Source organism: Acanthochromis polyacanthus, chromosome 2, assembly GCF_021347895.1.
Source record: "Acanthochromis polyacanthus isolate Apoly-LR-REF ecotype Palm Island chromosome 2, KAUST_Apoly_ChrSc, whole genome shotgun sequence".
Taxonomy (NCBI): domain Eukaryota; kingdom Metazoa; phylum Chordata; class Actinopteri; family Pomacentridae; genus Acanthochromis; species Acanthochromis polyacanthus.
In genome coordinates, this window is record NC_067114.1 from 21,073,600 (window position 1) to 21,091,363 (window position 17,764).

Below are 17,764 nucleotides of genomic sequence, written 5' to 3' on the forward strand. Positions count from 1 at the left end.
CATTTAGGACATGTCATTGTATTAATTGAGCTAACAGTGCTAACCATATCCGAATACCAAATTAGATGAGACGGTTAGTAGAAAATTGTTTGAAAAGGGCGAATAATGCATAATAAATGGAAGGGAGATTGGAAGAGGGAGGGGAATAAATTGTGAATTGATTAAAGGGAAATGGATATTCAGGTCTTGTGGAGGTGTTACAGTCATAACAAGACCAGGTGCAGTGGGTGCTGTCGTTATCGTCTGTGAATAAGAAGCGGGAGGTCAATCAATTAATCAGAGCGTTTCTTCATGCTGCGCTTTATTGACGCAGACTTTATAGTAAGCAGGGTCAGGTCACATTGAAGCCTATGGCCAGTATCCTTTTTATGGCCCACAGCCACATCCTCCTCATTAACCCTCAGAGTCTTCCAGAAGTCACCAGTTGCCACAAACCTATCACACTGGAAGGACAATGCCACACAATACTGTATCTCACAACTATCTCGAACCCCATGTGGACAATGGGTAAGATAATTTAACTTGTTTCTTTACAGATCAACATGGTTCAACCATTTCCAGCAGCCACAACTGTCCATCACAGCAGAAGGAAAACATCAAAACTCGGTGACAGTAATTGTTCCCAGAATAGAGTATGACACCCTGGGGAACATCAATGACCAAACCATCCCAAGCCACCGAACATCATTTTTTGTTTATGGGTCTCTCCGGTGCATCTGTGTGGTAGCATTGGTGTGGAAACAAATTTATGGTTGCTAAATCTGCAGGCGATAAAAAGGCAAAGAGTGGCCAGTTGGGGCACTAACTCTTGGCTATTCACATGTTGACTCCCGTGCCGAGCCTCCAGGGACCCTCTCTCATTGTGCGGCAGACACTCCATGATTCCACATGACAAACTGGATTGTTCCTCGAGTGAGTCCTGCTGAATTATTTTGGTCCTTTCGATTGCATCTCCTACCCCTGAGATTTTCCTCTACTGTTGCCTTTGAGCCATAAGCCTCGACAGCCACCGTTGTCGATACTCAATCTGTTCTGTAACCCCTAAAGCTGATGAAATGTGCTAACAGGGGTTTGTTTGTTTGTCTCCAGGAGGGGGGCCAAGGGAAAGAAAATGGAACAACAAGACTCTTTTGACAGTTCCATTTTTTCCAATGTTTTGGAGTGAGGGATAATCATGAAGTATGGATTGGATAGGGGAAAGTTATTACATTTTGTTGTCTTTATCCTTGTTTGAGTTGTTAAAAAAAAAGGTCAGATTGTTCCAAACATGATTTTTTGCAGTTCCCGGGTTTATGCTCAATTCTGACTCCCCTACTCTCAGTGTGGGAAAAGAAAAATCGTTTTTCGCACTTCTCTCAGCCTTGTATCCTTCTAAATCTTCAGTGTAAATTTGACAAACACACAACCTCCTCCTGTCTGGCTGGAGTGTTTCTTGTGTGTATTTACTTTATTGGTGATGCTGATTGAGATGGGGCGGTCTTAAGAAGCTCAAATATTGCAGCTGACAACACAGACGCACATAAGAAAAAACTGGTGAAGATCAGCCTCAATCCTTCTAGTGTCCTCAAGCAAGTGTCTTCAGGATTTTAGCATCACGTCATTCACATCAACAAACGCACTTTATGTGTGAAGGGCAGTGTGTGAATTGGCTGTATAAAAAAAAGCAGTCTGGGATTTTGTAAAAATCTGTTTTGTGCAGGTAAGCAAAGAACATTTCAAAGCTTTAAATTTTAGAATCTAAATTCTGTGTTATACTTAAAACATTAAATTGAATTTGGCAGCTAAAGAATAAAGAAAGAAAAAAGATTACAGCGCAGAATTATCGATACATGATATTTAGTGTATTTCCTCACATGGAACATTTAATTAAAACACACTAATTTAAAGGATTCATGATAAAGTGAAGCAGTTTTATCATGTCTTCCAGAATGTTCTGCAGCTGACACTAATATGCAATTGACAGAAATGCACCCCAGATCATTACTTTCATAAGCTTTTAAATTCATGTCATGTGCCTCATTATACCAAGGAATGGCTTGTCTGTAGGTAATTGTGAATAATGGCCTTTCAACTTCTTAACTATGTCCTGCACAAATATTTACCATATTGACTTATCTCTTGTCACTTACCATGCATTTAGCATTTGACTTTTATCGTCCATTAATCTATCAATGCATCCATTAGGGACACTCAAGCATTCGGGAGCCTCTGCACACTGCAGCACGCCTATTAGCATGTCCTTTAATGGCAAACATGCTGCAAACATTACGCATACGTTGTGCCACTCAGAAAACCGACCGTGCTGTCAACACTCTTTTTAAATTGCAGATTTGCATTTGTACTCCCTCTTCTCCACTTGTTTTTAAAATGATCACTGAAAAAAGAAAAAAAAAATGTCTTTGTGCATGTACAAGTCCCTGAAGGAGGCTCTGAATGCCTATGACAAAGGGTGGCAAATTTCGATTCCATCCCTCTTAACATGCAGATTCTTAAATAACAAAAGAATATAACTAAATGAAAGTGTGAAGAAGACCTGGGTAAGCAAAGCTGCACAATCCCTTTGATCCTATTATGTATTACAAAAGCGTAATCAATATCTAATCAAGGGGAATACAGCATGCCATGTCTTACAGAGCTCTTTGTTGTCAGAGGTGAGGTTGCCATGGTGACTGGACAGGTGTGGAGAGCTTAGGCTGCAGTGGTATTGATGGAAATTAAGAAGCATTGATGAGACTTGAAGATGCTGGGATTGAAAAGGGAGATAATTAAAGAGAGGGATGCAGAGGGAGATGTGGGGGAGGAGGAGACCAAACAGATTTCGGCTGGAGATACAAGGTGATGTAGGCAGGTGGAACTTGGACAAATCTGTCAGCAGTGTTTTCAACAAGCAAAGCAGGACAGGTATTTGCTAAAATGTCCACGTCATAACACTTGGAATCAAAGAGAACGTTTGAGACGACAAATAATATCTTCCACCTTCAAGTTACAAGTGAAATAAAGTTGCACATTACCTTCAGAGGTTTGCAGTTACGTGGCTTTCTTTACTTCCACACATCAACAGAAAATCAGTTTATTTTTCAAGAGCAACCTGACAAAGCCAACCACTCACACAACCACTAAATTTGCAGACAAATACAAGTTCAAATTGCAGCTATAATCTACTTTTAAAGTGGCAAATAGGCAGCAGTGTGAAGAAACAAGAGAGGCAAAGGAACAGATCTTTGCATAATAAAGAATAGATAAAGTTTTTTTGATCATGTCTCATAATTAAAGTTTAGCGTTTAGAGAAATTCAGGATGTGATAGACCACAAACACAAGCTAAGTACATTATGCACAATTGGAGAGAATTGAATAGAAAACTGCAATCAGCATCAGTTCCTATTAAAACCTCTGGCCCTTCCACTGAGTAATATATCACAAGGAGAAAGCAGTTCCTCTGTATTTATGTAACTTTGTCAACTGCATATATTCCATATATACAAAATGAATTGAGAGTGTAACCAGTGCAAGCAGTGGCCTTGGTTTTTATATCTCAATTCCTTTCTCTCTCATTTCAAGGTAATTCACAGGGTGGTAAAATTGTAACAAGGGAAGATAAAGTGGGTGAGAATGAGCGTGTTTAAAGAAGGCTCCAAAACATCTGAGTCACGGCCGACCTGGGCAAAGTAAAGATGATGTCATTGCCGAGCACAGACGGCGCTCCAGAGGGAAAGTTGTCGGGCGGTGCGTCTGCACTGTGTGCTGCTCAACCCTTGACTCATCTAAGCGGCAGGAGTCCGGCAAGTTCTGTCCGTTCTGGCCCTCGGCTCTGCCCAGTCCCACAGAGAGCTGTCTGTCAACACCTGATTAACACTTGAGATAATAGGTCATTAAAGTTCCCCTTCAATCAATGAGTCCAATCGAGTAATCAAGGCCGAGATGGAATGAACCCAAACCAGCATGGAGCCCGGTGGGAGCGAACAGCCTTTAATCAGTATTGCAGAGAGTGTTGCTTTCATCTGTAGATGTATGCAGAACAACAGTGCTGTGGTTCAAATCATGCAACTGCAAACTTGGCGATTTTTATCTCACTCTGAAATGAAAATCACTTTTGCGGTGATAGAGTTTTATGACACTTGTACGGTCAAAATCTGTTAAAAATCCAGTGCATCATTTTAATAAACTAAGAGCATTTTGTACAAGTGCTTATTTCTTTTTTTACCCATCGGTGGTAAGTAAATCCAATATCCCTCCTTGTTTTAAAAGGCTTTTATGACCTCCAGAGCTCTTATCCTCCAAAGCTCTGCGACACACACATCCTACTCTCCAATCCCCTTGTTTCTGTGATGTATTAGCTCTGGCCTTTGTTTAAATCTCTCTTGGTATTTGACGGGTCAATGTTATTTAACCTGTCACCTTTCAGCTGTGAAATCTTATCCATTCTCATAAATCACACTTAAGTATCATTACTTTCTGATTACTGCCTTAATCACACAAATACACAGTTATTGCCGCTTATAATAATGCCAATTTACCACAGATGGATAGTTACTAATTTCTGAAAGATGACACATGTACGTTTTATTGCAGTATCACATCATGTGTTCAGTCAGAGTTTGTAATAATTATGTATAAGCCTGCACACAGGCCTGCAGATATTATATCAGTGTGTGTGTGTGTGTGTGTGTGCATGTGTGTGTGCTCACACGTGTGCTCAAGCACTTGCACGAGTAGCCGTTGCCGGCTGACAGCTGAGCTGAGCTGAAGTGAAAGCATGAGGCCCAGTGACAGAAAGAACAGAGGGATCAAGCATTATTATCAAAAGCGACTCCAGTGTTCCCTACTGCGGCCTCACAGCTTCCTCCAGTCAAGCTGTTCGTTTGTTTGTTCGTTTGTTGTGTCAGTGTGGTTGGTCAGTCTTCTTGAATCAATGCCATTTTCAGATTCTCTTACTTGATTGGAAAAGAGATGAGCAGAGGACAAAGAAAAAGAGACAACGTAAAGGTCAGGACACCATATATTTGTCATGTTTTTCAAAACACTATTCAGATCACTGATCAATATCCAACGCTGTCATTTTAATCTATCTACTCGTGTCAGAAATTCATTAAGTCTCAATCACATTTTAAAAATCCACACTGAAGCCCTGCTTTGCTATTATGCCACTTCACAAGGAATAAATGTATCCGGACATTTATTTCTCCCACTAATTCAACAGTGGTGTGTTCCTGTAGGAACTGGCACACATGATGCCAATGTGGTTCATAAAAAGACATATCACTGCAGGGAAGTGTGCCTAATTCTGCTCTGAGAGTAGCTCTCGTAAAGAGACATTGTGGCTAGCCTACTAATAGAGCTGTGAGGGGAGAATGATGCAACTCAGAGGCAATGCTTTAATTTGCCCTTGGTTTCGCACACGCGTCTAGGAACAGCCACTCTGTTCCGAAGCTGATTGGCCCGTTCACCTTTAGACATGGACCAACCACTCGCCTCCTAGGTATGAGGTAGTTGGATTTAGCAAGTGTTCAGTTTTGTTTTGCTGTGTTCTTTTTTGGCCTGTGTAGGTCAAATGAGGTAGATGCAATCACTATGGTTGTAGGTGTAATGCTGGAAGGTTTTTTTTCTTCCTTACAATCCTTAGTGCATATAATGTAGGGCTCTTTGCCTTCCGTATTACTTTAAAATGTTTAAAGTTCATTCTTATCAAAAGATGTTTGCAGTTCAGTCCGCTGGGTCCAGAATGCTATTTGTATCTTAGCAACCTGTGCAGCAACAGAGGAAGATCAGAGAAGCTACTTATTAACCTGTTGCTATGACTACGGCGGTAGGCAATAACTCAGAAGATGTTTAACCCTTTCTCTCTACGCTGCAATCCCCGATCAACAGACAAATAATAGTCAAAACATTTGGTCAATGGAAGAATGCGCGCCTTCATCGTTTCTCTCTGAGAAACCGTGTGTATGTCTCCGTGTTTGTGTATTTCTTTGGTACGTCCCCAGCAGAGTATGTTTGCTCTACAAACCAAAGGGAGTCAAATAACCGGTGCACCATCTCTATGAAAAAAGAAACAAAGAACAAAGACATATCTTCTTTTGTTTCCCTGCTCCAAGTGTTGAGAATACTTTATTGCATATGCATAGATGTAGTGCATTTGATACAACGCCTTGCAAGCCCAATCAATCTGACGCACCCGCTTGAAAGGGTGCAGATGTTTCCATTTTTTTCTGTATACCTCCAAACAGGAGAACTGAGTGGTGCCAAATGCTTTCCACATGCAGGTTGAAGCGTGAGTGTGAACTGATTTGAATTGATGTTGTTCCAGGAGAAATCAATGCATTTTTTTAACAGCTGCAATTACGCCCCTCACGTCAATTCATCAAGAGATTTGCATGAGGTAATTGTTGGCGCCACGTCTACTGATGCATTTTTATTACGTTTCAATTAGGAATTGAATCCAATTAGGGAAGTCATTCCAATCAACAAACAGGAGTCTCTCCTCAAAGCAAAGCCTACAGTATGAAGAGGCTGCTGAGCTGAAGGACAGACACTGTGCCAGAGGTCCATCTATTGTTTAATCCAAAAGCTATTTGCATTACCTCTCACAATGCATTTTTACAGAGTAATAAAATAAAAGAGCTGTTTATCAAAAAGTAATAAAGCAGCCTTCTGTCACTCTTTTACATGTGTATATATTTTTTTCAATTTGATTATTTTTTCAGTAAGAATGTCCAAATCACAAACTAAGAGGCAATGAATTAATTTCTCTCTTTTTTTATTTCTTTCCTTTTGTTTGGATATTGTTTGGGTACATTAAGACATCAAGGCAATCACACAAAGCAGCCAACAATGTGCGATTTTAAATTCATTAACTTTCATTCATAATAACAATTTGTAGAACATTTTAAGTACTTCTCACAAGTCTCTTATTATGATTCTAGAAACATTTAAACCTTGCAAGAAATTAAATAAAACACAGACATTAGGGTGCAGATAAGAAATTCAACTAACTTGGACAAATTTAGGTGTTTGTTAATGAAAAACGTAATACTTCATTTTTATATTTCAACAAATATCAGTCAGTGATGCATGTTGTTTTGTCAACTGAATAAAAAGCATGGCTTGTGATCACCTATAAACCCTCAGTTATACTCAAAAAACAGATCAAAAAGCCTCACCTCCAACTAACCCTGATTTCTGCTCCCTCAGCAGACGACACAATATTAATGAAATACACACACAATAACTCGACCTGAAAGGAAACTCAGAGGGGTGTTAAACACTGTTTATTTGCTTGCGAGAATTATCTTCCCAATAACACTGTCAGAAGCGGCATGGCAAAGCTGTGCTATTCAAAGGAAGTCGAGAACTTTGATTTTGAGGTTGGCTTCTCATTCTGTGACATCATGTTAATATCCTTAAAAAAATTTTAAAAAATAAAAAACTGCTGAAAACTTGTCCTGAGGTAGACAGAAGAGAGGGTGATGGTGGCTGCTTTGGCTTGCAGAAGCACAGTGCCTTTGATCTCGGGGCAGAGCAGAGTTAAGTGTGCCAAGTGGTTGTGTGCACGGTGCTACTGCCCCCTGGGGGAGAGGCTGGGGATAATCGGCGCTGGGAGCGGCAGATGGCTCCTGCAGCTTCAACACCAAAGCACACTCTTTCTATCTACCAACAAGGAAACTCGTGAGGAGTTAGCACTCCCATGGGTTTCTATCATCACCACACTAATCGGATCAGCATTAGAAAAAGAATGACAGCTTGCGTAGCTCAGGTGGTTATATGGCCATGAGCGCTAACAAACTGAAAACTGTTACGATTTCTATATGCAACATCTGGTAATATGAGGAGATGTGTAACAGGTCCATAATGTCCAAAATTAGATTTATTTCTAGATTGTTCCTTTATAATTATCATAGTGTTATTGCTGCAGTTTCAAATGACAAACACACATATTTGCTTTGTAAGTGTTACAAACATGGTGATGCTGCTCTTGATGTCTCATTTACGAAGAAATGAAGACACTTAACTTGGAAACATAGGCCATACTCAAAGTTTCCCTCTTAAGTTTTTTTTTGTTCGATTTTTTCCTCACTCTCCTGGAAAAAAGCCTCCACACAAAAGATTCTGCGATTGAAGTCATCACTAAAGCTTTTTTTTTTTAAATCTCTTTTTTTAGCACGATAGCAGGCTTTTCAAAGAGTCAAAGTGGATTCCCTTCCTCTCTTTTCCACTGTCACTTTGTCTTTCACATGCAGCACAAATACACACGCACGTACGGAAACAGATGCACACAAACACATGCAGAGGCAGACACGCTAAAATGCAGCTGCGGCAAATGGAGGTGTGCAGATTGCCCACTTAGACTGTTACATTATCCTTTTTGTGTTTACTTTCCATTCCCTGCTCTCATTTTCAGCCTTTCTTCTGTGCTCTCTTTGTGCCTCTGCTCGTACAGACTCTGTCAGGTGTGTGCGTCTATTTCCTATCCTCATTGTCCTGTCTCTTGTCATCCTTTCACCCGTCCCTCATCTCTCCACCATCATCAAGGACCTGGTGGCCTCCTACGTAGCGCTAGTGGAGAGAAGGGTCTGTATCTCGGCAACGCACCTAGCAACCGCTCCTCGTAACTATGGATTATAACCTGTTGCCAAGGGAGACAGAGATGGAGGATTGATTTTTTTTTCGTTTCTTTTTTTTTCCCCTTTTTTTTTTTAAAAGAATGAAATTCAAAGTGAATTAGATGCATGAATAAACAATGCATCAGCACGGGGCACACTAACATTTATGAATGGTGACATTCATTTATGGTTTTATCCATCAGCTTGATATAGATTAATAAAGATTAGCAACAGATTAGCACACAAGCCTGTTTTTATGATCTGAAATGTTTCCTGAGGGATCCTCATGAAGCTAAGAGTTATGGACTACACTAACATTATTTATTTAGTATTCATTCATTTTATTGCAATGTAAATGAAATATAAACTTCTTTGAACATTAATTCCTAGCAATGTGTGTATTATCTTTTAAAGGTTGAAAGAACATGTGAATAAATTGATTAATCAGTAATATTTTTATCATCAACACACAGAACACTTCAGATTTAAATTGATCAGTGTAACATTAAAGTACAATATTATTTTCAGGATTTTCTTATTTAAAAGTGTTGAAACATCCAATATTTACTGCTTGCCTTTTGTTGTGAAACTCTGATATTCCAATAATTAGATTTAATGAAAAGTTCATTTTCATTTAGATTTTAATCACTGACATCTCAATTTTGTTTTTGTTTTGGATGCTGATCTCACTGAAAATTGGCATGTATGGACAAAGGTGCTGTCCTCACAACACGTACCTGTGTGCTGTTATACAGCCAGCGAACCTTTCAAAAAAGACTCCGTACGCCGGGTTTCCTTTTCTCAGCTTTATGGAGTCTTCTTGAAGCCAGTAATCGGCAAATGGTAAAAAGACTTTGGTTTTCTCCAGGTTCAACAGTACAGAACAAAACTACTCTCCCACAAAGTTTTTCTTCCCCGTTGTATAAAACAAAGATCATCTCTATCAGAAATGAACACCCACTCTGTGGTAAAAAAAGAAAGTAACAGAGATCCTCAATAAAGAGACGTTTCACTCTGGCTCTGATGACAGTTTCTGAAAATCAAATTCAAACAACATATCTAAACACAACTCATCCGACTCATCAGTCATCAAACTCTTAACATCTTAAAGCAAAAGGCATAACAACAAATGTAAAAGCTTGGGCAAAGTACAGAATTTACTTGTGTAAAAAGAGGTAAAAATTACCTATGTAGCAAACAAACTTAAATAATGTTAATATCTTGTCGCATTTATTTAAATTAAAAGAGAATGACAAAAGATAATCTAAAAAAGTGGGAACCCTAATGAGTTAATCCTTAGTGGCTAACCTCCTCCTGCCCTACCCACAGCCTTTAGCGAAAACTGCAATTCGCAAACTGATTGATTTAGGATTTAAGCATAGCCTTTCATGTTTAACATCTCCCCACAGTTGACAAGATGTGCGTTCATGAAAAGTTTCCGCTCTCTTTACAGCACAGACCTTCGGTGAGTGTGGCCAAATATATACATTTTTCATTTTTATTTTTTTCCAGATGTTGCTTTGCATACTTTAGACATCTTTTTTTGATCAGGTTGCAGGTAAGATTTACTTCTGATGACTTCTACGCAAACATGCACAGCCTTTCAAAGACATCCAGTTTTGTCTGAAAGAAGTCTTTCAGATCTAATGTTGTTATTCACAGTTCTCCTGATCGGCCATCTCTGAATGACATTTTCAGCAGTGAAAATTACAAGCAGCAAGTGTGATTAGCTTCATTTTCAGATCCTTGGCCAGTTGCTTCAAGGACCCAGTGGTTGAGTATTTCCACAAGAAAGAGGTGGAGAAAATTTTTTAGCATGGGAACTATATTCAGCTGACAATTTCTAATGACACTTTATTAAGCCTGCCTTCAGTTAAGTGAGTCAGTTTGGGACAAACAAGTTAATAAAGTTCTATGATTTCGAAAGCTAAAGGGTGCCCACATTTTTGCACATGCCAGTTCCAGGGTTCCTTTTTCAATATTTTTTCTTTTAGCTTGTGAAATAAAAAATGACAGTACATTAACATGAGAAAAGGCTTGTTTTCTGCAAAGATATCATTTACTTCTCATCACTTCAAATATCAACAAAATATGTAATTTGCCCAGGGGTGTCCAAATGTTTCCATACAAATTTAAGTTGGCACATTATTAGGAAAAGAAAACAGAGTCCTAATAAGAGAAGACGGCTCACACACACACAGACGCAAGCACATGGATGCAGTCCCTTCTCGCTCTTCGTTTTGGTGCTTCTCAACCATTCTCTCTATCGCCCACTCTCTGATGAGTGCTTTTACATGGCCACACAAACTTGTCATTAAACTAACCCACTATTTTCCATCACCTCTGAGCTAAATTACCACACTCTCCTTGGCATCCTGTGGACCAGCTTGTGGATATGAAAGCCCACAATTCCCCTGCTATCACCTCTCTGGGCTCTCGCAAGTGCACTAATGATAGCCTGCCACCAGAGAGCTGGTGGAATGGAGCCGTAATGTCCTTGGAAAGTGCAGGCTGGTGAGCATGCTGTGGGAGAGAGGCCTGAGCTGTGTCGGGCTTGCTCGCTCTCTCCTGGTGTGGATAGCTTGCATCCTCCGGCCTCAGTGTTAATGGGCAGATAGGTTGAACCCTGATGGCTGGATGCTTGTGATGGGGTCCTGAATCTGACAGAGGTCCGTACCATTAGCTCGGCAGTGTTCAACAGAGAATACTGATGCACACATGCATGAGAATACGTATTCACACACACACACAAATAAACACACAGTGAGACTGCTGCCTCCACTCCATACCAAGCAGTTAAGTTCTGTGGTCGTTTCTTAGTCGCGGTCATTAGGAAGCATCCTCAGCTATATGACACACACAGTATGACACATCAGCATCCATCGCCTCTCACACAATAAACTGAAAGACAGAGGATCTCTCCTTCTCCTCTCCTCACCCCCCCACCCATATGTTGCACAGTGCTCTTAATAGATAGTCAAAAACACTCTTTCCAGCATGATAAATGCTTACAATTATTTTGCTTTTTTAAAAAAATCATCCATCTGCCCATTATCTATACACCGCTTAATCCTTTTAGGGTCACGAGGTGCTGGGGGGGGGGGCTATCCCAGCTGACTTAGGGTGAAGGCAGGGGACACTCTGGACAGGTCATCGGTCTATAGGAGGGCTACACAAAGAGACAAACAATCACATTCACACCTACAGACAATTTAGAGTTACCAGTTAACCTCAGCATGTTTTTGGACTGTGGGAGGAAGTAGGAGCACCAAGAAAGGCAGAAACAGCTGATCTTCTAGGTGCAAAGTAAAAGTGGTAACCCCCAAGCCACTGTACAGCCCTTAAAATATCATAAAACACACACACACAAAAGATTCTGAATGACCTGTTTCATTGATTGGATTTTGTTTCCTCTCTTTTAAACTCAAATATACAACTCTGTTACTGTTATTTATTTATTTTTATGTTCTCTCACAATATATCACTGGACTGTACTATACTATTGTATGCATAGGCAGTGGACAACACTGAAAAAATACGCCGAGGTTTTTTTTTCTTCAGTTTACTAGATTATATACTCAAGCATGCTAATTTAAAAGGTAAACGTAAAACTCACTGTTCATCTATTATTGATGTTTTCATGCTTTACAAGAACAAAATTAAAAGCAAAAAACAAACACATTTGACAATTAATAAACTCATTGTGTGACTAAATACTATATACTGTGATTTTTTTTTACTCAACAGTACATGATTCTGTATGGTGTGATGTACTACTCTACCACTCACAAACACCAACATGACATTCTATCCGTAGCCTTTCAGTAAGAGGTCCTGAGCAGGTTTCGGTTTATCTTTTACTCAAGCATACTTGACTTCAACAGATCTCAATTTATATTTCAAGGACAATAACTTGTAGCTTCTACCCTGCTACTTCCAATCCCTGCCATGAGAGTTGCAGCTTATAGTTTTTAAGGAACAAGAGGATCTCAGCATTGCTCTTCCTGGAGAGACGAGTTTTTGTAAAAGCATTTTCGGGCCATTTATATAGCTTAAATCTATAATGATCACTCATCTCAATTTAACATGAAAGAAAATGTTTCTTTAAAGACTGAGGATAAGTTTTTCTATATTTCTCACTGTGAGAAGTAACCACAGTGCTTCTGAAATTTAATTATTTTAAGCCTGAGGGGAAAGGCTTTTGTAAAGAGCCCACGCAGAAATTATCACTATCGAATGTAGTTATTTTTATGATCTGACAAGCTGACCGCCTTAGCTATTAATCTAGTATAGAATATGAAACAAGTTCAAACTATTCAAATGAGTTCAAATACATCTGCAACAGTGACAGAAAATGTTGCGTACTGTTTGAAAATATTAACTGTACGTTTTGTTACTTTCAGTGGAAAACAAAATATATAGGTTTGATCTGATTTGTAAGGAAGAAACATCCAAATCAGTCTCAATGATTTACCACCACCTTGTGGATACTGAGGGCTCAGCATGATGTACGATTCGAGACTTTGAAAAACAAATATACAGTTATAAAACAAACATGTACAGTATTCTTCCATACACACAATGAAGAACAAATAACTTTAAAAAAAATACAGTTAGCCTAGTAAATACATCAATGTCTCTTCTGTAAAATTAGGAACTTCCGAAAGGCAAGTTAATAAAACCCTGAGTTCATTACTGGCAATAAACTATTATACAATACTACTATTATTTTATAAATAATATGAATGCTTAAATACCTCCTTCATTATTGAGGGGGATTTATACTTGGCTGTAAATAACTAACTTATAACACATATTTCTAATCATCAGCAACACCCATCTACCGTTTTGTATCCCAGGATGTAATATGACCTTCCACCACTTGAGGGCAGTAGGAGCCTGTAACAGACCCAAAGTGGGCAAAGTAAAGCCAAAGCCCTCCTGGGAACAAAGGATTAGTTGGTGGTCCAGCACAATCAAAAGACTGTTGTATGTAAATTGTGTAAATCCACTATGGAAGAAGAGGGTTATGCCAGTCTGATTTCATGCCCAGTCAACCCACTGGAAACGGACCTCAGGCCAGCAGACCTCATGTCTGAATAGTTATGGGGAAAAGGCCATTGTAAAAAGTCAACCACTGACACAAAATCACTGTTCCTGCAAATGCTTTGTTTCCGCAGTTTTCATTTGGGGTTTATCTTTTGGCTTCGGTTCCAAGTCTGTGTTCAGAAGTCACTTTTAATGCGACTGCAGCACTCTGCAGAAACATGAGGAAACGGAGTCTGGCTGAAATATTCTTCAACAAACTGCCATGTAGTTTGTAAAGGAAAACCTACAGGCACTGTCTATGTTGAACTAGTATCCGAGTATTGACTATAATAATCTGCAAATTAACCATGGATTTCCAACAGTATCCAGTGTATTTCAGAATTATCCCGAAATGTAACACTTTTAAATATCCATCCTTGATATGTAAATCATGATGCTGATGATGCCGCTGATTAACAAGTAAAAGTAGATAATGTATTAGCATAAAACTGTATTTTCAGTCAAGCAGCAGCAATATTATGAAAATGGTAGACTAATGTTTCAGATATTTTTAATTCTATTCAACTGCTAATACAACTTATTTTTGAGTGCCAAAGCATGACTGGCTATTCCGGAGTTCTTCAACCTGTTTTTAAAAAAAAAAAACATTTCTGTAAATAAGGTACAGTAAATACCCAGTAATGGTAAAGTTATGAAATTGCTTAGCAATGATAGTATGAAGATGTAGCCAACTAGTGTTAACTTGTGCTTTAGCTGTTTTTTTCTTGCCTCACATCTATTTTTTTCTTGCTTCATCAGTTTATATCTTAACATGCTCACCACATTGTTATGCTAATTTGTTCTTATAGTTTTATGGGTCTTGTCATCAACACTTGACGATACCAGCTAAACTCTGCAGTCAAATTCTATCATGCTATTCCCCCTTTCATTTTCACAGTCATGCAGTTTACATATACCAAATACTTGTTTTGAAGCTGTGATGCAGTCTTTGTTCACTGCTGTTGACGTTCTTTATTTTTTTCCTTAGGTTGTGCTTAAGTGTTTAGTAAAGCCTGCCATTAGGGATTTCATTTGAGACAGGTAGTTATGTAAGACCCTGTCAGTTTCGCAATACAAATGTTCCAATTGTTATTAGTATCACAAAGCACAAATGACTGAGCACTCACATATCGCTGACATAATCAACTGGTTAATTAAATGCGTATTCTCTTAGTTTTCTAAGTTTTTATTCTGAAATTTGTGATGATTTGGAAATAAACACAAAAATGGCATACAATGTCAAATTTCCTCAAAACCCACAGATGTCCAGTTGTTACATACTGACAAAATAAAATGGTCTGCTGCCAGTATTGTCCTGTTATATTACACTGAATGTCTTAACAGTGTTTGTCGGTCTTGCCTTCACCAATATTTTCCAGTTAAATAGTTAAATTATGATCAAGGTTATGCATTGTCATTCCAGTCAGACTATCAGTCACCTGGGGACAATGGGAGCTTTGCGGTGCGGGTGAGTGAGTAGGTAAATAATTTGGGAGAGGAGATAGGGACACAATTAAACTGGCACATGTAAATGTTGGCTAAATGGGACGTGTGTAGGAGTGGAAGCCTTCTCAAGCAGCTAATTGATCAATTAAGTAAACACAGGCCGCTCCTGGAGGGGTGGTGTGGTGGGGCTGGAGAATGGGTCCAAGATAAGGTGCTAATGACTCATCTGTGGCTAAAATATGAGTCTAGAGGTGATAATACTACAGAAATGGCTGTGGTGGTATAAGAATACTTGGTGGTCAGTTTTAATGTTGGAAACCAAGCCAGAAGTCGTGGGATTGTGCATGTGTGTGTATTCATCTGAATATCTCAGTTTTAGGTGCAAATATGAGATATGTTACATTTGTGCCTTTAGGGTTGTTGTCATATTTGCTTAAGGACATGGCATAGCATTTCTATAGCTGCAGAATCATAATTTAGCTCATTCACATAAAAAAACAACAGACAGCAGTACTTCAATCTTGCAGACCGTTGCCGGTTGAGCAGTGAAGAACGGCCTTTACACATCAGACCCCAGTACACAAAAGTCCATAAGTGGTCTAAAATATAACCATTTGTTTGCTTGCTGCCTTGTTGAAAAGTGTTTCCAATTCAGCTTCCTGGATCTCTGCTGCCACGGGGTTTTAAATAAGCCAACAATGCAAAGCCTCAGTAAGTATAGAGAGTAGTCACAATAACAGAAGCACCTTACAATATATGGTAATCCAACACCATCACAAACTACAGCCTCATATATTACCATAGAGCTGAATTCATACCTCTCTAGCAGTCACTGAAAAAAAGTATTAGCTTCACAAGGGTAGGATTTATTTCAAGGGCATTATATTGGATTGGACAGATACATGCTATTTGCATGCAGTTTAGCTGTAGTTTGATTTCACATTGAGCCTTTTTCTACAAGTGCTACACCTTTAAATGGAACCTCAATGACATAGTCAAAGTTCTCTTCTCAATTATGTGTTCAGAGCTGTGTTTTAATGCAAAGGCCTCCTTACTTGCGCCCTTTTCTGTGCTGATAAGCACTTTGTCAGACCTTTTTTGCAGAAATTGCTTCACAAATAACACTGACACAATCTGACTTAAATATAAATGCCCAACTCTGGCATTTCTGGTCCAATGTGAAGATTAACTGTCTTTGATTTAGGCTTACTTCGATCATATCTTGCCTCATAATGGGGCCCTGTAAAAGTGCATTATCTCTTCGCTTGGGAAGAGGGTTGACAAGAGACATGCTCTGATGTTCTAAATGTGTGGAGTAAGTGGCGCTGAACGAGACGGGCTCCAGTGCTGACAACCAGGTGGACAGGTCCCCACCCTCATTCCCTCCGTCTTTCATTTGAATAATGCATGCTAATTACCTACTTGCCAAGAGCAGAACTGTCACCCCACAGACCCCAATAGACAGTTCCATGCACAATCGAACACACACACACACACACACACACACACACACACACACACACACACACACACACACACACACACACACACACACACACACACACACACACACACACACACACACACACACACACACACACACACACACACACACACACACACACATCATACGCACTCGCTAGCACACACAGTGGCTGTCACTGCAGCAGTTCTACTTACCTTCGAAACACTGGCACATTTACAATAGAAACTTCAGAGAACCCAGTTGATATACTTGAGGGAATTCCTTTAACAAAAGCACCTGTCAAGACAGTATGTAGGCTAATGATAGACCACATCCACCACTCTGCTGGAAGAGCTGAGCATGGCACTTCTTATTCTACACTATTGAACAGTTGTTTCTAGTCAAAGAGATTGACAGCAAGGGTGATAAAATATTTTACAGAGGTAAAAGCACTATTGCTTTCAGTAATCTTGTTAACATCCATTCTATATTTTTAAAAAGCTGCGTTAAAGTATAGGGTGGCTAATTTCTATCTTGGACTGCAGTCTTCAAGCGCCAGCAATGAAAACCGAAAAAACAAAACAAAACGGAGGAATATGAAAGAGAGACAGCAAAGTAAATATTTAGAATCGGATATCTGTATTTAGAGCTATACGATTATGGAGCCATTTTTAAGATGCGCACACCCACATACCGTGCATCTGCAAACAAGAACGCATTTACACACATCCAGAATCTCATTCACACATGTTAAGACACACAAAAGAGCATTCACAAATGTACGCATACTCTGGCTCTCTCACACATATGCAGTTAAATACAACCCCTTTTCTGTGATATAGCCCAAGCATGGGACTAATGCTTATACTGCTGCCGAATCTCACTTACAGTATATTGTGGGAGCTCTGAGGTTTTTCATTCCATTCATTTGAGGCTTGGTTACACAGAAAAACCCTCAGTTGGCTAAACCTGCAATTCCACTGATGAGCTTCCTGGCTGCATACCCAACACGGAGGTAAACCTGGCAAACTGTGAGGGGGTGCGTCTTTATAAATGTACTGTGTGTACATGTGCACGCGTGCTCGTCGACTAATCGCCGAACAAAGCTGCCAGCACGTGCTTCTCCAACTTCCATTCCCTCAACAAAAACTGTGGCAATCTGGGGCTAAT

The 17,764-nt window shown here is 39.5% G+C and overlaps 1 protein-coding gene across 8 annotated transcripts in view; it reads left to right on the plus strand.

Annotated features, from left to right (window-relative positions):
• The window catches only part of LOC110959593 (protein mono-ADP-ribosyltransferase PARP6), a 331,374-nt gene that overhangs the window by 206,073 nt on the left and 107,537 nt on the right, over positions 1–17,764 (plus strand). The gene's annotated exons all lie outside the window — the stretch shown is intronic.